A 23,946-nucleotide genomic window follows, 5' to 3' on the forward strand; every position below is an offset into this window, starting at 1 on the left:
GAGAATGTGGGTTTGGGAACAGTGGGCACTTCTGCTATTGGCAGTTACCTGGTTGAAGTGAAGGCTGCTGAGCAGAGGGTGGAGTCATGCTGCCCTGGAATTCAAGCAAGGGACCTCGGTACCTGGCCACGGCAACCTGGCTCCCACTTATAAGGCCTGTGGCCTTGGTGGAGGCCTGACTTGCAAGTGGCTTCTAAAAGATATATCTTGGGATTGGGAATGATATGTTTTGATATGGCTCCCCTGAGGCCATATCAAACAGGGTTTGTGGATCAGGATTATGTGGGCTTGATGCTAGCCACCAGTGATGGTTGTGATCCTGCCAAGGACCTGACCTTTGTGTGGCTCAAAGCTTGGCAGTGAGATCCTTGCCTATCTTCAGCAGCTGGCTGGGCAGCTGGCAGTAGCACCACCCCTCCACCTGAATGCTAAAACATCTGTTAGATGCCAAGCATCCTGCCAAGCCACTTGAACCCTGCCATGTCACCCAAGTCCTGCCTCAGTTGTGGTTTCTCCACTCTTTCATGGAGCAGTCAGGGGCAGACTCTTGAGAGATGAGGTGGCCAGAGATCTAAGGAGCTGAGAAAGCATGCACAAAAATGTCCTACAGATGGAATCTGCAGGGTGTTGGTGGGGGACAAGGCTTGCAAAGTAACCAGGTGGGGAAAGCTCGGGTGTCCTGTGAGGACCAGGTCTTGATTAGTCACACAGCTGTTATTGGGTACCCAGGAAGGGAGACTGGGAACCATTGCATTTCACACAGTGTTAGAACTCCCAGGAAGTATGCTATTCCACTCAGACTAGCAAAAATCGGTGCCACCTTTAATTTGGAGTGACTTGAAACCTATGTGTGCTTTTGTATCTTGGTTAAAGAAAGAAAGCAAATTTTAGTTTCTGCTCCCTTTTCCATCAGATCTGTATGGGTGGGTACATGAAATGCCAAGGGATCCAGGAACTTGGGGGAAATTTTCTATAGGAGACTATAAATATGTTTAAATATGGGAATGAGAGAGGCCCTGGATTCAGTTCCCAACATCACAACAACAACTAAAGTTTAACTATGCTTAAACTAGCTGCATGGTATCTAGACTGAGAGCTAGCCCCTGAGGCCCATGCTGTTAGAAACAGGCAGACTGTAGAGACCACCAGGGCTATGTAGGTAGAAAGTCTGCCACTCAACCTACTTCTCAGGTCTTTTACCTGAGTTGCCTATAGCTGGCCCATACCAGGGAGCAGCTGTGTCCCAAGAGCGTCCCCTAGATCTAGGGCATTCTGCTTCTCAGCCCAGAGTTTTATTTGCTTCTTTCTCTGAGTTTGTAATCCAGCTGTATCTTCTGAGGCCTGAGCCTTCTGGCCTCCAGGACTGTCACTGGCAGACGGAACAGCCGGCTTCCGAAATGCCCTCAGCTGCTGAAGAAGCTGACTCTTCCCGGTACAGTACCTGGGACACAGAATAAGCAACCTAAGCCCTGTCATCTGATGGCCAGAACTCCCAACACTGAAACAGGAATGTCTTTAGTCTTTCAGTGCCCATTCAAACTGACCGTGCTGCAGTTTGGTTGGGAAACATGTGGGATGACACTCCTTATGGCCTTTTCTCTTTCTAACAGGCACTGGCCTGGTCAGCTTTATGTCAACTTGCCACAAGCTAGAGTCATCTGAAAGGAGGGGAACCTTGACTAAGAAAAAGTCGCCATAAAAGCCAACTGTGAGGCATTTTTCTTAGTTACCGACGGGGAAGGCCCAGCCCACTGCAGATGGGCTACTGTCCCTGGGCTGGTGTCCTGGGGCTGTAAGAAAGCAGGCTGTGCAAGCCATGGGAAGCGTGAGTCAGCAGTGCCTCTGTAGCCTCCGCAGCAGCTCCTGCCTGAGCTCCTCCCTCACTGCCTTTTGTTTTTGTTTTTTAAGACAAGATTCTCTCTGTAGACCAGGCTGGCCCTGTTTTCCTAGGATGTCCACATTCTACATCTAAGCTCTGTGCCTCATCTGCGGCCTGGGCTCTAACATTCCCAGTGCTGTGGGCAGCAGAGACCCATATTTCTCATTCACCATGGTCTGGGCCCCCAGGCATGTCCCTGATTGGATGCTGCTCTTTAACCAGAACTTTTCACATTCGGCTAACCTCTGGCCCTACACTTTCTCTTCTTCTGGGACTAGCAGCAGGGCAATCAAACTGGGGAGCTGTTTTCAGAGGCTGGAGTAAGCTGCCATGGGTGGGGAGCCTGACCACAAAGGCTTCCTCTATGACACATTATAAAACACAATGATACCCACTCCCGCTACACCAGATGCTGGCTTACATGTGTAGGGCGTCGGGGTACAGCGAGGGAGCATCCCTAGGCAGAGGAGGAGACTGTAAAGTTACCTTTGTTCCCAGGAGGATGCCACCTGTACTGAGCCTGCTGACTCCACTTCTTCCTCCTCACTGTCAGAGGAGCTATGTTCAGAGCTGGGAATTTAAAAAAATGGATTCTTAGGATGTTCTCCAGTTTCCTTGCCAGGCCTGCCTCTCACATTCTCACCCAGGACCATCCTGGGAGTTCAAGATGGTGGTAGTCAGTCAAAGCCAAGGAGCCACTGGGCTTCCTGTCATGTGCTGATGGGAAGGTACAGTGTGCTCAAGCCAGATTAGCTTTGGCTTCTGTCCCTCCTTCCCACCCAAGGCACAGTTCCTAGCACTGCTTTGTACCTCTCCTGGGACTGGTGATCTTGTGGTTCTGACTGTTCTGTCTGCCGAAGGTCTATGAAGATGGTGGGAGGCTCTGTCTTCAGCCTCCTACTGTCTGTTAGCTTCTGAATTTGCTCAGGTTGAAAGCCAGGCTCTGCTGAAGCACTTCTGCAATGGAAGGGTGGGGGTGGCCATCCTATGTGATTCCCTGCCACCTGATGGGCTGTAGGAATCACAGTGGTCATAGCAGCTACTGACAGTGTCCCTGTTGTGTGCTGGTGGGCACTTGGAACCTATGAGTTCTCACAGCCACCATCAGGACAGGCCAATACTACCCTATAGAACTGGAAGTGCTACCCTATAGAACTGGAGGTGCTGCCCTATAGAAATGGAAGTACTGCCCTATAGAACTGAAAGTGCTACCCTATAGAACTGGAAGTGCTACCCTATAGAACTGGAAGTACTACCCTATAGAACGGGAGGTGCTGCCCTATAGAAATGGAAGTACTACCCTATAGAACTGGAGGTGCTGCCCTATAGAAATGGAAGTACTACCCTATAGAACTGAAAGTGCTACCCTATAGAACTTGAAGTGCTACCCTATAGAACTGGAGGTGCTGCCCTATAGAAATGGAAGTACTACCCTATAGAACTGGAAGTGCTACCCTATAGAAATGGAAGTGCTACCCTATAGAACTGGAGGTGCTACCCTATAGAAATGGAAGTGCTACCCTATAGAAATGGAAGTGCTACCCTATAGAAATGGAAGTGCTACCCTATAGAAACGGACAAGGCTAACGTGCTGCACATCAGCTAGGCGGGCAGGCAGGCCTGTCATCCCAAGTGCCTGGGAAACTGAGGCAGGAGGATGGAAAGTTTAAGGCCTGGGCAACTTAGCAAGACTTTATACATCTATTTTTGTTTGTTTGTTTTTCAAGACATAGTTTCTCTGTGTAGCCTTGGCTACTCTGGAACTTGTTCTGTAGACCAGGCTGGCCTCTAACTCATAGGGATCCACCTGTGTCTGCCTCCCAAGTGCTGGGATTAAAGGTGTGCACCACTGCTGCCCAGTTTATACATGTATTTTAAAGGTGTGTGTATTTGCTTGCATATATGTCTATACACTATTTATATGCCTGGTACTCATGGAGGCCAGAGAGGCAGCAGATTCATGGAACTGCAGTTGCAGACAGTTGTAAGTCACTATGTGGGAGCTGGGAATCAAACCTGTATCCTTCAGAAGAACATTCAGTGCCTCTACTGGGCCATCTCTCTGGCCTCCTAGAAAGATTATAAAAAGTAAAAAGAGGCTAGACAAATAGCTCAGCAGTTAAGAGCACCGACTGCTCTTCCAGAGGTCCTGAGTTCAATTCCCAGCAACCATGTGGTGGCTCACAACCATCTGTAATGGGAACCAATACCCTCTTCTGGTGTGTATGAAGACAATCTACAGTGTATTCATATACTTAAAATAAATAAATAAATCTAAACAAAAACAAAGTAAAAAGAAGGCTGGGGTTTCTGGTTTGTCCCAGCAATTAGGAGGCAGAGGCACGGGGATCTGTTAGTTCAAGGCTAGCCTGGTCTGCAGAGCAAGTTCTAGGACAGTCAGAATTGAAAAACAAAAACAAACAAACAAACCCAACAATAACAAAAGAGTTATATAACAATAACAAAAGAAGATTTGTGATGCGGCACAGTGGTAGAGCCGAGCACGGGGGAGGCCCAGGCTCACTCCTCGTAGCATAAATAAACCTCCATCTCTTCTGTGCAGTCGGAGGCCACTGAGCACAGGCGGCTGTACAGATATGTAAGCTGATCATTTCCAGTTGACCCATAAAATTAAATAGTCCTCATCCCATTAGTGGCATTTCCGGTGCTTAGTAGTCATCTGGAGCTGGTGGACTTCATACTGGAAAGCACAGACCTAGCCATGTCTGCTCCTTCTGCTAGCCAGGCAGACCCTACAACTACTTCAGGGAAAAGGCATCCAGACTCCTGGCAGCAGAGGGAGCAGTAGCACGGGAAGGGCAGGCCTCAGGGGACCCTTCTCCACCTCTGTCACCCCGGCTTCACTCTGTCCCTCCATGTCTAGGACAGGTGGCTGCCCACAGCCCTTTCATCCTCCATGTCATCCTGTTCCCACTGGTCATGTGGCTAGAGAAGACAGTATCTTTAGCATTAGGGAACAAGACACAGCTCTGCCATTGATGGATTGGGACAGACATGGCAATCAGGACCTCAGTTTTCCCATGAAGAAAAACAGAAAATGGAGCATCTGCCTAATTAGGTTCTTTAGTCAAAAAAAGTCCATGCCCAGTGCCACCAAAAGGCCCAATGAGCACTGCCCAGAGGCTGGTTAGTTCTAAGGAAACAGCTGTGGCTGCTCTGAAGTCTCACCTGATTCCAGCTACCTGCTCTTCTGTGTCTTGGAGCTTGTCAGCAGATGCCTTCCAGATAGGGTTGCGGACTCTGGACTGAGTGGCACACAGGTGAGCCAGCTGATCCAGGAGTATGTCCTGGGAGGGTCCAGTGCTGTGCCCTGGAGATTTCCAGGAGAAAGACTGCTAAGCTCAAGTCTGCCTACCCCTCAGAGGCTGAGCTTCAGGCTCCAATGTGTCCCACCCCAGCTCATCCTGAGGCTTCCAGCTCTACTTGGCAAAGTCATGTCTTCAATAGGGGCTGCTCCATTTGAGTCTTGTGACATAGGGTCAGAGGTGATCATAGTGAACAGATGCTTGCAGTTTTCAAAATGTACAGTCAAACAGGCTTATCAATTATAATCAATTATAGGCCAATTGTGTGTGTGTGTGTGTGTGTGTGTGTGTGTGTCCACTTAGGAATGAACCTAGGGCCTGTGCATGTTACCAAGCACTCTGTCCCTGGTCTATATCCCCAGCCTCTTATACATCTTTCTTACTTTTTTTTTGAAACAGGGTTTCTATGTGAAGCCTTGGCTGTCCTGGAACTCAGATCTATAGCCCAGGCTGCTCTTGAGCTCACAGAGTTAAGCCTGGCTCTGTGCACCACCTGAGTGCACCACGACTACCCTGCTCATACGACATCTTTCTGTGAATACAATTTGTTACTGAGCTGAGGACACTCTGTGACGAGCTTGATTTAGCTAGAGCCCTTTGAATATGGGCTATTTTCAAGTTTTCAGAGGTTTAAAGTACGTAGCCATGAGCACTCTTGGGTACGTGTTTACAAGAGATTTTCTAAATGGCTGGTGGAAGTGGCACTTGGGAGGTAGAAGCAAGAAGATCAGGAGTTCAAAGCCAGTTTCAGGTACAGAATAAATTTGAATCAGCCTGGGCTACATGTCTCAACAAAATAAAACTAAACAAAAAGGAACAGCTTGATCAAAGAGCCATGTACATTTAAAAAGACTGGTTCCTACCATGGCATCCTCCACAGAGGGTGTTCTTGCAGAGGACTTTTTTGCCACACCCTGAAGCTCTGCTTCCACACCACTTGCTGCCACATACTCATTAGTGGCAGACCTCTGAAGTCTGCAACAGGAGGATTGTGAAGAGCTCCAGGACAGCCTGGGCTACACGGTGAGATCCTGTCTCAAAAACAAAAGGTGGTGTGTATACCTTTCATATACTCAGAAGGCAGAGGCAGGCAGATCTGAGTTCAGTGCATCAAGTTCCAGGTCTGCCTGGGCTAAACAGTGAAACCTTGTCTCAAACATAAAACAGAGCTAAGGCTGAAGAGATAGCTCAGCTCTAAGAGCACTCACTGTTCTCGCTGAGAACCCGGAGTCAGTGCTAAGCATTCACAAGGTAGCTCATGACAGTGTGGAACTCCAGTTCCAGAAGATCAACTGTCCTCTTCTGGTGCACGCACAGACTTGCATCTATATGGTTCATATACATATATGCATACAAGAAAAATTATAATAAACTTTAAAAAAATGTCTTGTTCCAAACAGCCCAGAGGCTGTAGGTCTAGTGAGTCTCTGGTCTTTTGACCTTGCTCCTCAGCTCGGATGCACTTCCACCTCCTGTTGGGGGCCTGTATGGGTGGGGGGACATGAGATGCTTCTGCCTTTTCCAGAGCTGCACACAGCGAGGCCATGAGGACAAAGAGTATGACATCCTCTGCCTTCATTTTCTAATAGTGAGGGGTGCAGGAGTGCGAACACTGCCTGGAGGGGACAAAGGGGAAAAGGAAGGAAGCTGGAGGAAAAAAAAGGGTGAGCCACAGGCAGGTCAGTTTTGAAGGCCTGAACATGCCTGGCAGATCAGGCAGCCACATGTATGATGAATGAATGAAGTCTTTGTAAAGCCCGTTGAAATGTGTGCTGAGAGCAGTAAGGGCCAGACAGACCCTGCCCATCCCATAGCCCTGCCACTGAGGCTTGGAAGGAGGTGGGGACTGGCTTGGGCTTCAGGGTTGAGAGTCAGACCTTGGTCTTGGCAGCGGTCAGCTAACCAACAAGCACTTCTGGATGCACTGTCGCCCTGGCTGTCTTGTCGCCCTGGTAGACTCTGAAGGATAGAATCCAAGTCCCAGCCTTCAAGTTTCTGAAATGATAACACTGATTACAGGGCTGCAGGAAGTCCTGCAGGAGCCCCTGCTTTCACAGCAGCTACAGCCAATGGAGGGTATCATGACCATCCATTGTAATGAAGGGAGCAAACAGGAAAAAGTTTAGCTTAGGAAACACCCCCATTGTAATAATGCACTTGCCAGTGTAGTTCCTTCACCTGCATGTACTATGCAGACAAACCCCTTTTCAAACACTGTACCTGGCAACCTAAGTCCTTTGAAACCCCTGACCTGCATCAAGCTACAGGAATTCCCTTCTCTCTGGATTATGGTGTAAATCTTTCCCCTCAACTCCCTAACAATCAAATTTAGAATCAAATTCTATTCAAGCATGTTCCCAGTGTATCTAGGTATGAAGAAGAGAAGGGACTATCTTGCCTGAACTGAGTTTGAGTGTAAAGTCAGTAAGGAAAAGACTATGTCTCTAATGATCTTTCAAGGAGGACCTCCTATTTACTGTAATCTTGTGCTTGTGCATAACTAGGCATTCAGGTGATTAAAATCTGATGCACTGTGAGAAAGGAGCATGTGCAGTAGGAAAAAAAACAATCAAAATAGAGAACCATACAGTTTACACCCTTAGTAGCCAGGCCCCCTTCCTTTAGACCACATCAAATGAAGCCCTGTCGAACTTGACAGTGTATAGCTTTTTATCTGTTGTTATCAGGCTCCAATAAAGTTATCCTGCTTCAAAAGATAACTTTGCACATCTGTGTGAGCCTTTGTTTTCAGTTCCCTGGATAAGGGGCCAACAACCTGGAAGCACCCAGCCCAGACTCCATCCACCATAACCATAGTGTGGTGTTTGGAGTTTGGGTTTGTCTAGCAAATGAATGTCCTGTCTGTTGTGACTGATTACACACTGAGCCAATCCTTTAATGTGAGACCTACATTTCTTGACACCTCCCTATTTAATCGGCTTCTATAGGGGTTGGGTGTCAATGCTTTGGGGCACAAAGATGGCTAACCTGGAGGAGGCCCCATTTATTTTTTCAGACATGATCTCATTATAGCCCAGGCTGATTTTGAACTATGTAGCCAAGGATGACCTTTAATGTCTGATCCTCCAACCTTTGTCTCCAAGCTCTGGGATTACAGGTGTACACCCATTCTGTGCACACAAGGTAAGCACTGTCCCACTGAGGCACATCCTAGCCTTTTCCACCATGTAAGTTTGGTTTTTTGAGACAGGGTTTCTCTGTGTAGCCTTGGCTGTCCTGGAACTCACTCTGTAGACCAGGCTGGCCTCGAACTCAGAGATCCACCTGCCTCTGCCTCCCTACATCCAAATCACCATGTAATTTGTAAGCTGTCTAGGTTCATAGCAATTTAAGATGTTTGAAAAGTTCAGCAACTTTAAGAAGCTGGTGGCTCAAGCAGGTGCTTAAACTGGAGAGCCTGGACCAGACAGCTGTGCAGGCATTGGTATGATGAAGGGTGGAGGCAGGGGACCCACGATGAAAGCTTACATGTGACCTTTCAAACTCCTTCAGCCCTATAGGTGAGGAAGAATTAAAGTCGTGAGGGTGAACAGAAGAAAATTGTCAGCTTATGTAAACAGCAATGAAGAAGTCATGCATGTCTGCATGCTGGCACTTTGTACAATGTGAAAGTGACGCAGGGGTGAGGTGCATGGTTTCCCATGCCACACTGGACCATCTTCCAATATGTCTACCTGCATAGTGCACCAGGGTACTCTTCTGTTTGAAAACTGGTCTAGTATGAGGGGTTTCTTTCTTGTCCAGTGGGCAGGGTTACCTCAAAATTCGCACCTGTGCTCGCCACAGGCTGCCCACCACTATAATGGGAAACAGCTACACCATGGAGGGACACAGAGCCACTGCTGTGGTTTATGAATCTGCTTTCCAAGTGGTCCTCACACCCCTCAGAGGAGTGCCTCTCCCACTCCCAGCCCATCCCCCTGCCAGTGCACGCTAATGTACTCAGTGTGACTGGACAGCTGTTCCTGGCATGTGATATCTGCCCGCTGAGGACCTCCCTTTTGCAGCACTGCTTGTCAGCATGACTGACAGTCAGCATTCATACCTGGGTCATCTCTATGTTCTCTAAAGAAGGCTATTGCTATTGTTACTAATTCTCCCTGAGGTAAGCTCCATGCCAGTCTATCACACACTGTCACAAGAGCAGCAGGTGGACTTGGGATCTGGACCTTAGATCCTGAGGGGCTACCTCCAGCCTCAACAATGTGGCAAGAATGTGCCCTTGCAGTGAGGATTGACTTGAGGGCAGGCTGGGCCGTGGGGACACCTACCTTGAGTGAGAGAACTGGTCATCCTTCCCGAGACTGCTCTGAGGTTGCTTCTGGTCCTAACTCTGCAGCCTGGCCTTGGTCACCACGGGCTGGGCTCTGAGCAGCCTGGGTCACTTTCTGAAGGATATCTCTCTCTATCATCTTCCTCCTCTCCCTGCGGAGGGCTCTGCACTCTGCAGAGTTTCTAAAATCAGTATCTGAGGGCTCTGTCTTCAGCTCTCCTTCCAAAGGAAAGGTGGCTTCTTCCTGGGAACACCATGGAGGACTCTGGGATCCTCTGGGGTTAGACAGGCTTCTGAGGCTGCCTTCCAGCCAAGTGGGTGCATCCTCAGCATCCACAAGGACTGGGCTGCTCCTGACACAGCTCTGGCAAGCCCAGCCAGGGTCTCTTCATTCCTGATGGGCCAAGTCCTTTGATCTTACAATTCATTCACTTCTGGGTTCTATGGCTAATCTCCCAGGAACCAGAAGTGGCTAGAGAAAAGAAGCATCCTCTATGAACACCTGCAGACATACTTTAGGGAGAGAAAGTACATGCATGATCAAGTGGAGGTCAGAGGGTAACTCTGAGAGTCGGTTCTCTCCTTCTTCTCTGTGGGTCCCAGGGGTGGAGCTCAGGCTGTCAGGCAATGCAGCAAGTGCCTTTTCCCACCAAGCCATCCCATGGGCTCCATTTTGACCTTTTTTTTCTTTTTTTCAAGACAGAGTCTTACTATATAGCTCTAGATGTTCTGGAACTAGCTCTGTAGACCAGGCTAGCCTTAAACTCATAGAGATCTGCCTGCCTGTCTCCTGAGTGTCTCCCTTTAATTCTTCTGAGTTCAACAGTCTGTCAAGGCATATAGTCATTGCCACTATTTCCTAAACGGTTCCACTCCCCATCACCTCTCTCTCCCAGAGGAGGTGGTAATCCTTACAAAAAAGAAGAAAACATCTCATGAAAATCGTGTAACTGGGTGGTGGCACATGCCTTAAATCCCAGCACTTGGGAGGCAGAGGCAGGCAGATCACAGAGTTCAAGGCCAGCCTGGTCTATAGAACCAATAGAACAGCTAGGACTGAGAACCCGTCTCTAAAAACCAAACCAAACAAACCAAAAAAGTGACCTAAAGTGACCAGATTCTCCTGCGGAGGGCAAGGGGTGTTGTTTACACTTGGTCCTCTGAGGGCTGGCCTTCAGGGAATGTATGTGGTGAGATGGGTCAGGTGATCCTCTTCAGCCCTGCAGATCCAGTTTGCTTCAAAGATGCTGAGATTAACTGAGCAGAGGGAGGTTACCCAGAGCTGAGTGGCTCCTGGAGCCCAGCCTGGCCTCTAAAATGGGTTTTAGCTTCTACAGTGGGAAGTATGTTTAACCACAGCAACTTCAAGATGTGTTAAGAAGTCTGACAGGCTGGGGTTGCCAAGGATACAAGCCTCAGGTGGGATCTACTATGGTAGCAATTCATTCTCATCATCAAGCCACTGATGCCTTGAATCTATCTATCTACCATCTATCTATCATCTATCTATCATCTATCTATCTATCTATCTATCTATCTATCTATCTATCTATCATCTATCGATCTATCGATCTATCAATCATCAATCATCTATCATCTATTTATCAGTCTATCTATCAATCATCTATCTATCAATAATCTATCTATCAATCATCTATCTATCATCTATTAATCATCTATCTATCAATCATCTATCTATCTATCTATCGATCGATCAATCGATCAGCTTTTCTGAAACAGGGTTTCTCTGTTTCAGCTAGCCCTAGCTGTCCTGGAACTCACTTTGTAGACCAAGCTGGCCTTAAACTCAGATATATGTCTGCCTTTGCCTCCTGAGTGCTGCGATTAAAGCATGTAGCAACACCTCCCAGAATTAATCATAATTATACATACATACATACATACATACATACATACATGTGTGTGTTTATGTATACTATGTGTGTGCTGGAGCCTACAGAGACCAAAAGATGGGGATCTGATGGGTTAGACTTGGAGTTGAAGGTGGTTGTGAGCTACCATGTAGGTCTGGAAACCAAACCTGGGTCTTCTGCAAGCTGTCTTAATTATTGAGTCATCCTCTCCAGCCCCTGCCTTGAACGTTTGATGTTCCTGCCTCAGTTTCCAAGTAGCTCAGGTCACATGCCTGTACCACCAGCTCTGGATGATTGCTTGAATCTACATAGAGGTCTTGGTCTTCCCCAGGGATGTGAGACAGAGAGATGATTGTAGCTATGGTACTGATAGTTTCTGCAATTAGGAGGCGGGGCTTGTGCTTACTTACACACATGTACGTATGTACAGAAAACATACGCATACTTGCAGACACCGTGGGTACCAGCAGACATACCACATGCAGACCCAGGCTATGTACACAGAAACTGAGATGGCTCTGCCAGCCCCCTCCAGGTCCTCCATTCTAGGAGGGCTGTGGCTGAGGTGGTCACAGGGAACTCATTCACATGCCCTCACCACTGCTCTGTTGCAGGTGCCCTGGCGAGTCCTGGTCTCGCCCTCCTCCTGTCTCTCACTGCCCACTGCTCGGGTCCTCAGACTAAGACCTTGCCCAAGGGAGGACTAAACGCTAGTGAAGCCAATGTATGGGTCAGGTGAGCAAAACCCAAACTGGGCAAATGGTTTTCTGAGACTTGGCATGGAGAGGAGGAGTGGTCCTGAGTCCTCTGTTGGTGGTCCCAGGGGAGGGACTATGTCCAGGGTCCACACATAAGGCTCAGACAGGACCACTGCCATCACTGACCTAGAGGGCCTAGTCTGACTTCAGTGCTGCTCACCGGCCTGCTTCCAGGGTCCAGTGTCAATTGTATGGCGGCAAGCCCCTGGCCATGTCAATAGTGTGGGCATGATCACAAGAAGCTCAGCCATCAGGGACTTACGACCTCAGCTGGTATCCCCCAGGTTTCCCCCGTGGAGCTCTTGGCCATCACTCCTCACTGCTTGTACCAGGACCAGGGCCTTCAATGCCATCCCTATTCCCTAAATCATTTTCTTCTGTCCAGGGTTCTCCGGCCTGAGCTTGACTTACCCCCATTTCTTGGGAATCATGTTCGTCCATGGGCCAGTTGGCAAATGCGGTGATTGGTCAGGCAACACAAGGGTCCCAAGTGGGTCTAGCCAAGTCTGGGTTGGTATCAGAGACACTCATCAACAAGTAGGTGGATGCTATATAACACCCCAAGAAAAGTCCAGACGATGACCTCACCAATGGTCACCCAGCATGTGACCCTATACCCTTCAGCAGCCATCAGGACTGGTCTAAGCCTGAGTCCCAGAGTGATGGCAGGACCCATGTTAAAGCCCCATCCAGCTGAGAACCTGGCCCTAACAAAGTTCTCTATGATGGATGGTGGAAGGAGGGAAGGAAGGAAAGGAGAAAGGGAGGACAGAGAGAGTGAGGGAGGAAGGAGGGGGGAAAGGAAAGGAAATTTTATCTGTTAACAGGTACTCCCTGCCTCTTACTCCCCAGTGGTAAAGACAGTTGAGTAATCTTAGTCCCCCTTGCAGTAGCCAAAGCCTCCTTTGTCTTTCTTCATGGGTCTTTCCCCTTAGACCCACATGGTCTCCTCCTTCTGCACAGGGACAACACCTCCCTCCTGCAAAACTTCTGGTGCTTGCCAGCCAGCCAGCTGCCCCGGGAACAGCTCTCCAGTTTAATCAGAACCTTGGCTTCACAGAGGGTCACACTCAAAGCCTGGCAGGTAAGTGCATCAAGGGCCAAAAAAGAGCACAGGTGGTGTAGGCTAACAACCAGGATACGGAGACACATAGGTGGAGGGCCAGCTTTGTAAGGGCTTGGGGATTGGCACACAGCTTCCCTGAAGCAGAGGATTATCTCCAGGTCATCCTGCCAACCTCAAAACCACCTAGCATGTGACTCTTTGGTGGCTCCACTGTCACAAGTAGTCTGTCACTTCTGAGGGGACTCTTCTTCTGAGAGATGATTGATGTGAGGAGCACCCACATTGGGTGGTTCCAACTTATTCCAGTGAGTCTGTCTACAGGGTGCTTCGGCCTCAACTTGAAATGATCCAGGTTTTGTCTGCTGCCTCAGGCCCCGCCCTGGGATCACCTAGAATGTGATCCCTCCTTGGGGTTGTCCAGCCCCAGGACTCTTTCAGCCTTTGGCCTCTCTCCCACCTGGGACTGCAGGATCCTGGACGAAGGCAGGCTGAGCCCACTTGGCCCTCCATCATCTTGGACCAACCATCATCTGCTGAACATAACAGAAGGAAAAAGCTGGACTGTGTGGCCTGAACCTTTAACCTCAGTCATTAGGGACTGAGCAGGGGACTGTCTCAACTATGAAGAAAGATCCTTTAAAAAAAAAATAACACCCTTGAACAAGTGTACACCTAACCTCAAATCGACCAGATACACATTGTACAAACAGACTGGAAGGAGAAACAGGTAAATCCATTGTGATAGCCAGCCCTGTCCACTGCCTGGCAGGACAGATCAGGTATCAGAGGAATCAAGAATACAGAGGAGCTCGTTCAGAAGTTTAATTGCCAGAGCTGGTATGTGCGGACAACTTTACCACACAACAAAAAGAACACATGCTTCTTATCATGACAAACACATCACTGGCTCTCAGATCCACCTTCCCAATCCTTACAAAGAGCGCATCCAGTCTCTGCTCAAGTACAATGAACTTGAACAAGAAATCAGTTGCAGAAAGAAGATGGAGAACTCTCAGATACTTGGAAATTGAACAACATGCTCTTTTGGGTTTTTTTGAGACAGGGTTTCCCTATGTAGCCCTGGCTGTCCTGGCACTTACTCTGTAAACAGGCTGGCCTTGAACTCACAGAGATTTACCTGTTTCTGCCTCCCAAGTACTGGAATTAAACGTATGCACCACCACCACCTGACTGAACAATGAACTCTTTAAAATAGATTTATTTTATGTATATGGCTGTTTGCTGTCACGTGTGTACATCACATGCATGCCTAGTACCTTCAGAGATCAGAAGAGGGTGTAAGATACCCCAGAACTGAAGTTATGGATGGCTGTGAACCACCACGTGGTTGCTGGAAATTGAGCCCAGGTCCTATAGAAGTGCAGCCAGTACTAGTAACTGCTGAACCATCTCTCCAGCCCATGAACAAAACTCTCAGGATTTTATTTCTGGGGGTGAGGTCTCACATATCCCAGTATGGTCTTGAATTCTCTGTATAGCCAAGGATGACCTTAACACTTTTTATTTTAAAGATTTTTAAAGTAATATGTGTGAGTGTTTTTCTGCATATATATCTGTGTGCCATGTATGTATGCAGCACTGGAGAGGGCCAGAAGAGGCTGTTGGGTCCCCTGGAATTGGAGTTACAGACAGTTGTCAGCCCTCATATGAGGGCCATGAACCAAACTCAGGTTCTCTGCAGGAGTGGTTAAAGAATACTTTAACCGCTTACCCATCTCTCCAGCCCTTGGCCCTGAACTTAAACTCGTGAAGTAAAAAATCTTCCAAGTGCTAGGATTCCAGGTGTGCCCTACCACATCTGGCATCAGGACAGTTGTAAAAAGGATTTGAACTAAATGAAAATAAAAAATACAGCCTGCCATGCTGGTCTATGCTGGGATCCCCACAGTCTAGAGGCTGACACAAGAGGACTGTGAGTTTGAACCTGAGCTACAGAGTGGGCCCTTCTCTAGAAGAAAGAAAAGTTATCAATGGGGTTCATCAGGATTGATGGGGGACTACAGCTTCCAATGTGTGTGTTGGAAAAGAGAAGGAAGCAGATCCAGGAAGATGGCTCGGCTGGTAAAGTGTTCTGCCACTAGCTTGACACGCTGATTTTGATCTCAGAACCCAGATGATGAAAAGAGAATTATCTACCACAAGTTGTCCTCTGGTCTCCACATGCATGCCACAGCGTGAATGCAACGCCGCTGCTGCTGCTGCCGTCGCTGCCGCCACCACCACCACCACCCCGGGAAAAAAGCATTAAAAGAAAATACTGGGACAGTGTAGCTTTCTGTTAGGAAACCAGGGGGAAATGAGAAAGAGAAACATAAAAGAAGAAATTGGAGGCAAAAATGAATGAAGCTGGAAGGAAATCAACACCGGAAGCTGCTCCCGTGGAACAGTGAAGCGCCCCTGGCCTGGCTACTGGCGAGGGCAAAGACACAAAGTACTGAGGGTGGGAACAAGCAAGCCTCTGCTGCTCATCCCTTGACAAAGAGATGGTAAAGAAATGTCTATCCATGCGCAGGTGTGACAGCTTAGAGGGAATGAACCTGTCCCCTGAAAGGCAGAATCTGCCATTACCCGCTCAGGGAACGTGGCAACAGGTCACCACAATAGGCATGATGCATTCCTGTCTTCTCAGGACTCAGGAGAACCTTGAGTTCAAGGTCAGACAGGCTACATAGTGAAACCCCTATAGAGGGAAAAAAGAGCAAAGGGAGGGAGGGAGGAAGGGTGGGAGGGAGGGAGAGAAAGAAAGAGGGAGGGAAGGAGGGAGGGAGGGACAGGCAGATGGGAGATGAGCACTTTCTAGGTAAAGCTAACTCACTTTAACCATCTGTGAGGCCGCTCACCTCAGGTGAGTGTTAGAACGTATACACAGTTGAACAAGTGCAGCTCCAATTTGAACATCTCTGGAAATTTGGGGGGTTTTTTTGAGACAAGGTCTCTACATAATCCTGGTTACCCTTAACTTACTCTGTAGACCAGGCTGACTTCCAACTCACAGAGATCCCCCTGCCTCTGCATCTAGAGTGCTGGGCCTCGTTTTTCTACCTGCCTCCTCAACTCTGTGTTACTACAAGTCTTTTCTCATGCACATCTCCAGTTCCTTCCTAAACCCCTTCTTCCGAGGGGGGTAGGGGCTAAGCAGTGTCCCTTCAGGGCCGGTCCACACCGGACAGACAGCAACCTGCTGCCTGACCTCTACCCCTGCTCAGCTCAGCTGTTTGGCAAACCTCACTGCACGGCTGGGTCTTCAGGATGACTTCGAGTTCCACCCACCCAACCTTCTCCTTTTCTACAAATGAATGTCCCTGCCATCAGTAGGGAGGTTTGAACCCAGGACTGTAGTGACGGTCTCCTCATCATGTGCCTGCCAGTTGTGGTTGGGCCACCACTTCCGGTCTTGGGCCACCCTGGAGACACTGGGAAGGCTGGTGGGAGACTCAGTCCTACCTCCCTGAAATCCCTCCACTTGTCCTCAGTCTGAGCCAGGTGGGGGACACTAACTGCCGGGCCTTCATTCACCACGCTGCCCAAGGGGGCATAGAACTGCTGGCCAACTTGCCCAACCAGAGAGTCGCCCTGCAGCGCACAGCCTTGGCCTGTCTGGTAGGTACCTGAGGTGGGTTCAAAATTCAGCAGTGAGGCCCAGTTACCTGTTCAGCGTTGACCTACTGTCTCTGCAGGGGGGACCCCACCTACAGCTCAGTGCATCAGATCTGTGGCTTCTCAGGGTCCTGGTGTGTGACATGGAGGCACCACAAATCGTGACTGCACACCCCAGTGTGCTGAAGAACCTGCTTTGCTGCCCAAGGCTTACTGTCTTGCAGATTGTCAACACCCTGCTGGCCAGTGGGAAGATGCAAATTGGGTGGGTGGGGGTTCCAGGGATCAGGCTTGGGGGATCCGGGGAGTCTAGAGGACTTCCTTCCTTCAGATAAGATGGGAAAGGCTTGAGGTTTGCACCCAGGGCTACAGTGTTGCCTCCCTGAAGTCTTACTGTTCTTTGAACTCTAACCCCAGCCTCAACCCCACCAACATTGCAGGTTGAGGCAGTGAGGTACAGGGCTAAGGGTGCTTCCCACCACCTAGGGGTCATAGCCAGACAAACCCCCAAAACTGTGTGGGCACTGGCCGGGAATTAGGAGCCTATGAATATATTCTTCCAGCCTGCTTAGGAGATGGGATAGCATATTAGACTCCATCACAGTACCCTTTCCCATGCACCAGGCCTCCTGGCTCCTGGAACCTGGAGAGGCTACAGGCCCTGGGACCTCTGGCCACTTATATCAGCCCCGACCTGTGGGAGAAGGTGTAGGAGGTAGGAAAGTACCTGCAGTGAGACTGGCTGTGAGTACCACCAATCCATCCAGGACCATGAGTGCCGCACAGCTACTGTGAGCCTTGAGTGGTGACCCTGGGTTCTCCTATCACACCGCACATAGGGCCTATGGGGCAGAGGTAGGGGCTCGGTTGACCCTTCCTATGGCTGGGAATGGACACACTTGTCTCTGCCAGGCTGTGGGTTTGGACTTCTTCTGCAGTGTGGTGGCTGCTTGCCGGGCAGGGCAGCTGAGCAGGCACAATGCTGGGTGTGTCGTGGTCAACTTCCTGGAGTCCAAGGCCACTTCAGTGTCCTCAAGGCCCAAGCAGCGCACAGGTCAGTGTGCCCACTGTATACCAGGGACTCTATGCCTCCCCCAGTCTGGATTCCTAGTCATGACCCAGTCTGTGCCAAGCTCTTGGCTAGAGACCAAAAATGAGGAACAAGTCAAGGTCTGATTATGATCAGAAGTAGAAGAAGCTGGGCATGGTGGTATTTAAGGGGCTGAGACAGGAGAATCTTAAGTTTGAGGCCAGCTTGGAATACATAGCAAGATTCAGCCCCGCCAAAGTGAAGATCAGAGTGGGGATCAGGGTTAAAGATGAGTCCCAAAGGGGCAAGCTGTCATCCCAGGCCTTTGCCTGCCAGACTGCTCATTGGCACACCTTGCAGGGAGATCCTGTGTCCGTGGCAACATCACAGCAGCCACCCTGCATGATGACCTCTTCCTAGTGCACTATGACTGCACCTAGCTGGAATCCTGCCTAGGCACACATGTGCTCAGGGCTAACCTGCAGAGTGTCAGCATGTTGTCAAAGCCAAGCTAGCTCAGGTGTGTGGATGGTCTGTGTGGGTGGAGGCTGGAGGGCTCAGCTACAGCTTAAACTGTCCACCTGCCTCAGATCTACCCACATGGCATCCCCAAGGACCGGCTGCACCTCATCACCTCACTGGTCTACCTCTACTCCCTTGCTGAAATAGACCAGTGGAACATCACATCCAGAGACACAGTGATGGTCCTGCTGGTCTCAGATGCAGCTCTGGACAACCAGACAGAGGTGAAGGTGATTGGGCGGGAGCTGGCTGGTCTGGTTTGCCCAGCCCCACCGAGCCTGGCCCTGCCTCCAGGCAGTTCTACAGAGGTTCTTGGACCATAACGGCAAAGTCACCGGAGCTCTCCTGGTAGCCATCGGGGGCTCCCGTCTCTGCTGGATGAGCATCAAGCAGATCCAGATTATCCAGCCCTCAGAGTTCCGGTGAGCCTCCTAGTCAACCATCTTCCCAACATGAGGCATGGGAAAAGCTGAGGTTGAGGAGATGGGTTGGAATGGTCCGAGCCACGCCCTCAGAGGTTTATTGGACCACCATAAGAATATGTCACAAACGGCGAGGGAGACAGCTCAGCCTATAAAGTGTTTGCAGCACATGCACAGGGACCTGAATTCAGATCTCCAACATCCAACAAAAGCTGGAAATAATCACCACACCTGCAATGTCAGCACTAGGGGAAAGGGGGCAGGAGGATCCCCAGGGCTTGCTGGCCAGCCAGTCTAGCTGAAACGATGAACAGCAGGCCAGCGTCCCAACTTATAATTGCTACCGAAGAAGACACCTGAAGTAAATTCTGGGCTGCACACACATGTGCATGCACACGCACATGCATGCGTGTACACACACACACACACACACACACACAGCACAAAGGTGCTTGCCACCAAGTCTCATAGCCTGAGTTCGATCCCTGGGTCCCACACTGTGAAGGCAAGGACTGACCTCACACATGTATTACGGTACACACAAACACAAATCATAGTTTTAAAAATTTAAAAAGCGTAAAATGAAGAAGGGAAACATCACAAACTGTCTGAGTGACTTACGATGGGAAATATATTCTCCAGGACTTCTAGAAGCCAGAAATGCAAAGGCAGAATGTCCGCAGGGCCAGGCCCCTCTGAACCTCACAGGAAGTCTGCCTTGCTCTTTCCTGTGTGTCTGTGTCTAAACCCCCACCTGTCATATGGACACCAGGAAGTGGATTTAGGGCTAACCTAGGAACTACATCTTCTACTCTGATTTCATCTGCGAAAAAAATTTATTATTTTCAAATAAAGCCACTTTCTGAGGTACCAGGTGGATTTAAATTTGGGGGGTATTACAGAGGGCAAGAAGAAGTCAGCTCTTAAAAGGATGGAGGATACACTCAGTGGTCCCATTAGGGGCTTTCAAGCCTACTCATCTGTCTCATCCCACTCCCAGGCTGGCCGGAGCTCCAGACATCTCTCCCTGCCCTCAGAGTCGGAAGGAGGTGCTCTTCGCCAAGGCTCATGAGGTCTTTAGGAACACCATTAATGTGGGAGAATATTACTACTTAATACGCCCCTACCTTGGTGAGCCCTGCACTGTGCCTCCTCTCCCCCTCTGCCTCTCCTTAATATACCCCTCGCTACCTTTGTCCTGTGTGTCCCCAAACAAGTCCTCTGCCTCCTTGGCTCTCACCACTGCTCCCTCTAGGTGGTGCCCCCTTGGAGGAACTTCAATACCTGGCCGGGGCCAACATTTCCATGGACATTGAAACGTTCACCAACCTCAACCCCTTGACGCTGAAGGTGGGCCCAGGGGCTACCTTTGTTTTGTTTTGTTTTGTTTTGTTTTGTTTTGTTTTGTTTTGTTTTGTTTTGTTTTGTTTTGTTTTGTTTTGTTTTGTTGAGATGTGGTTTTACTCTGTAACCCAGGCTGCTCTGGACCTCACAATCCTGTCTCTTTGTCTTGAGTGCATTGTGGTGTATATCAGTAATCCAGCACTCAAGACAAAGAGGCAGGGGAATTATGAGGTCTGCAGACAGAGTGGGGTTGGCCAAGCTGGGAACCCCAGGTCTTAGATGCATATGTTCCAAAGCCAGAGGAGTGGCATTTGACCTCTGCCCCACAATGCCCATCCTGATCGTTCCTGGGAGCAGCACTGACTGTGCCAGGTCCTTTACAATGGAAGGTAGCCCCACGGATCCTCACAACTCCTCCCCAAACCTTTGGCTTCATTTGCAGAGCATGGGTGTGGCCAATGTGAGAAATCTGCTGGGCCAGAACCTGGGAGATCTGCAGAAGGCCTGCAACCACCCAAACATCATCCTGTGGATGCACAGCCACAATATGTCAGACCTGTCTGAGCTGGGCCTGGACGGCAGCCCCACACTGGCCTATGTGACCAACAGCCCCCCCCCAACACTGCCTACCCGCCATCCAATTTGATCCACTCCCTGGATCTGCCAGGGAATGATGATGTCTCCCACAGCTCAGGTATGGTCTACCCCCTTGTTCCCATCCTTTGCACACCCCTGGCTGTCCCTACCTTTCATTTGCCAATGATCCTCGTTCGACAATTGCCTCGTCGAAAACCTATCGAACCAAGACCAACTCTGGTAGCCTAAAGTTATAATCCCAGCTATTCAGGAGGATGAGGCAGGAGGACTGCAAGTAGTTCAAGACCTGCCTGCACAGCAGAGCAAGTTTAAGGCTAACCTGAGAAACTTGGAGATAGCCTGCCTCAAAATTTTATATATAAGTGCTAGAGAGAAGGCTGAGTGGTTAAGAGTACTGACTGCTCTTCCAGAGGTCCTGAGTTCAATTCCCAGCACCCACATGGTGGCTCACAACCATATGTAATGGGTCTGATGCTCTCTTCTGGTATGCAAGCATACAGGCAAATAGAGCACTCATATACATAAATAAGCAAAAGTTTTAAAAAAATACATACATATATATGTATAAATACATATGTGTATTAGATGTGTGTATATACACATATATGTATAAATATATGTATTATATATGTGTGTATGTGTATACACTTACACACACACGACACACACATATCAGTGAATGCAGCTCAGTGGAAAGAAGTTCCCTAACCAAGTGCAAGGGCCCAGGTTCAATCCTCAGATTGAACAAAACCAAAACAAATGCCCCCTCACAACCCAAACCCAAAAAGAGACCAGGCTGAGACCAGAAGAGCAGTCATGGATGGGCCCCTCCACTGACCCTCCTAGCTGTCACCACCACAAAGGGGAGGATGCACAGAAGGGCTCTGAGGGCATCTTTCAATCAGGACTGATGGGTCCCTTTCTTCTTCTACCTGCAGGAAGTCCTCTGGGGTACTTGACACTTGCTGTGGTTCTGCCTTCCAGCCTTCTGTGGCTGCTACTGTGTCAGTTACCTTTGGGACAAATGGACACTACTCACAGGACACTAGGACCCTGGCCATTGCCAATGGCACTGACCCGGGGCAGTCAGACCCCTGAATATCAGATTCAGGAGAAACGGAGCTGCTCATTGGAATAGGACACCTGCCTAGGCTGAAATACATGTCCCTGGCCCCAGGGGACCTGCTGCTATGTCCTCCATCCTAGCAGGCTGTCTCTGGTACATACCTCAGATCCCAGGATCTGAGCCCATAAAGCAATAAGACCTACCCAACCAAAAGGAAAAGTTGGTAAGAGGAGACAGAGTCCAGATCTTCTGGCCTATTCCAAGACAAGTGGGACTCGATGTTACTTGAATGTCACTTCCCCTTGCTGGTGGATCTAAATAAAAGCACACGGCTATTGTGCAGTGTGTCTCTGCTAGAGCCTTATTGGGAACAGAATCCTCGGCAGAGCCTAGACTGTGGTGGCCTCTCACACCCCTCAGCTGAAGTCGCAGGATTTCTACTACTCAGCTACTATTCAGCTACCACACCAGGAAGTCCTCCAATAGCTACCGCCTGCCTGGGGGGCCATATTTCATTCCTCTTTAGTGGGAGGGATGAACAGGAGGAGCTAGCTATATTTGTGTGATCACAAGAAACTCCAAAGTCATTCTCTTGACTTGTCTTAGGAACACTACAGGACATCTCAAGGGGGCACATGCTACTGTTTATTGAATTCAAGAGTCCTCAAACTTCCTGGTCAAGATGGCCCCTATAGAGCTGGGGTCAGGAGCTTTAGGGGTGGTGGTCTCAGCTCAGTCTTAAAGCTGGGAGCAGAACTGGAATCCATGCAAATACAAATCCTGGCCCAAGGAGTGGGACTCCACTGGAGAAGGCCTCTACAAAGAGAGGAGGCAACTCAGACTCCGACTCCAGCCCCCAGCTCTGCCCATGGGCAGCCCAGCTCACCTCGGACATTGACGTCCAGGACCAGGTAGCCATTGGGGATGCCACCTTGAAGTCCCAAACCCAGCCTGTCCAGGTCTTTCTACTGCTGCCGGAAAAGCCAGTCCCGGATGGGGCTTTTACTCTCCTCCGTCTTCAGGTCCACAATGTGTGGCCCCAGAAGTTTCTGTACCTCAGCCACACTCAGCCCCTGCCAGAGCACAGGGTAGTCATCAGGGTCTCTAGGCCCTCAGAACATTGGAGGAGTAAACTACAGCCCTCAATACCTCGACCCCTATGTAGAAGGGGCCCTTCAGGAGGCCATACGTCTTCCAGAAGAGCCTGTCCAAACTCCTCCTCACAAGGTCCAACCTCTCCTCCTGAAGTCCTGTCTTTTGTCCCTCCTATACCTCTGCTTCACACGAGGCTCTCGTGAGGCTCTACCTGACAAAAGGCCTTGTCCCATGTAAGGACCCCCACCAACTCCCAAGCCCTTCTCCTCAGGAAGCCTGGCAACTCTGTAGTGCCTGTCTTGAACTCCATCTACCCTCTCATCTGAGTTTTTGATCTTAGCCATTCTGACTGGTGTGAGGTGGAATCTCAGGGTTGTTTTGACTTGCATTTCTTTGATGACTAAGGATGTTGAACATTTATTTAGGTGTTTCATGGCCATTTGGCATTCTTCAGTTGAGAATTCTCTGTTTAGCTCTGTACCCCACTTTTTAATAGGGTTAATTGATCTCTGGAGTCTAACTTCTTGAGCTCTTTGTATATATTGGATATTAGCCCTCTATTGAATATAGGATTGGAAAAGATCTTTTCCCAATCTGTTGGTTGCTGTTTTGTCTTATTGACAGTGTCCTTTGCCTTACAGAAGCTTTGCAATTTTATGAAGTCCCATTTGTCGATTCTTGATCTCAGAGCATAAGGCATTGGTGTTCTGTTCAGGAAATTTTCCCCTGTGTCCATGTGTTCAGGGGTTTTCCCTACTTTCTCTTCTATTAGATTTACTGTATCTGGTTTTATGTGGAGGTCCTTGATCCACTTGGACTTGACCTTTGTACAAGGAGATAAGAATGGATTGATTTGCATTCTTCTCCATGCTGACCTTCAGTTGAACCAACACCATTTGTTGAAAATGAACATTTGTCTTTTTTTCACTGGATGGCTTTAGCTCTTTTGTCAAAGATCAAGTGACCATAGGTGTGTGGGCTCATTTCTGGATCTTCAATTTTATTCCACTGATCTTCCTGTCTGTCTCTGTACCAATATTATGCAGTTTTTATCA

At 49.1% G+C, this 23,946-nt stretch overlaps 2 pseudogenes; one reads left to right on the top strand and one right to left on the bottom strand.

Annotated features, from left to right (window-relative positions):
• Nucleotides 1-1,209: 1,209 nt before the first annotated feature.
• LOC117710370 (dynein axonemal assembly factor 8-like) lies at nucleotides 1,210-10,037 on the bottom strand (annotated as a pseudogene).
• Nucleotides 10,036-22,057, top strand: LOC117710371 (mesothelin-like protein; annotated as a pseudogene).
• The last annotated feature ends 1,889 nt before the right edge of the window (nucleotides 22,058-23,946 follow it).

Source organism: Arvicanthis niloticus, chromosome 6 (genome assembly GCF_011762505.2).
Source record: "Arvicanthis niloticus isolate mArvNil1 chromosome 6, mArvNil1.pat.X, whole genome shotgun sequence".
In the NCBI taxonomy this organism is placed as follows: Eukaryota; Metazoa; Chordata; class Mammalia; order Rodentia; family Muridae; genus Arvicanthis; species Arvicanthis niloticus.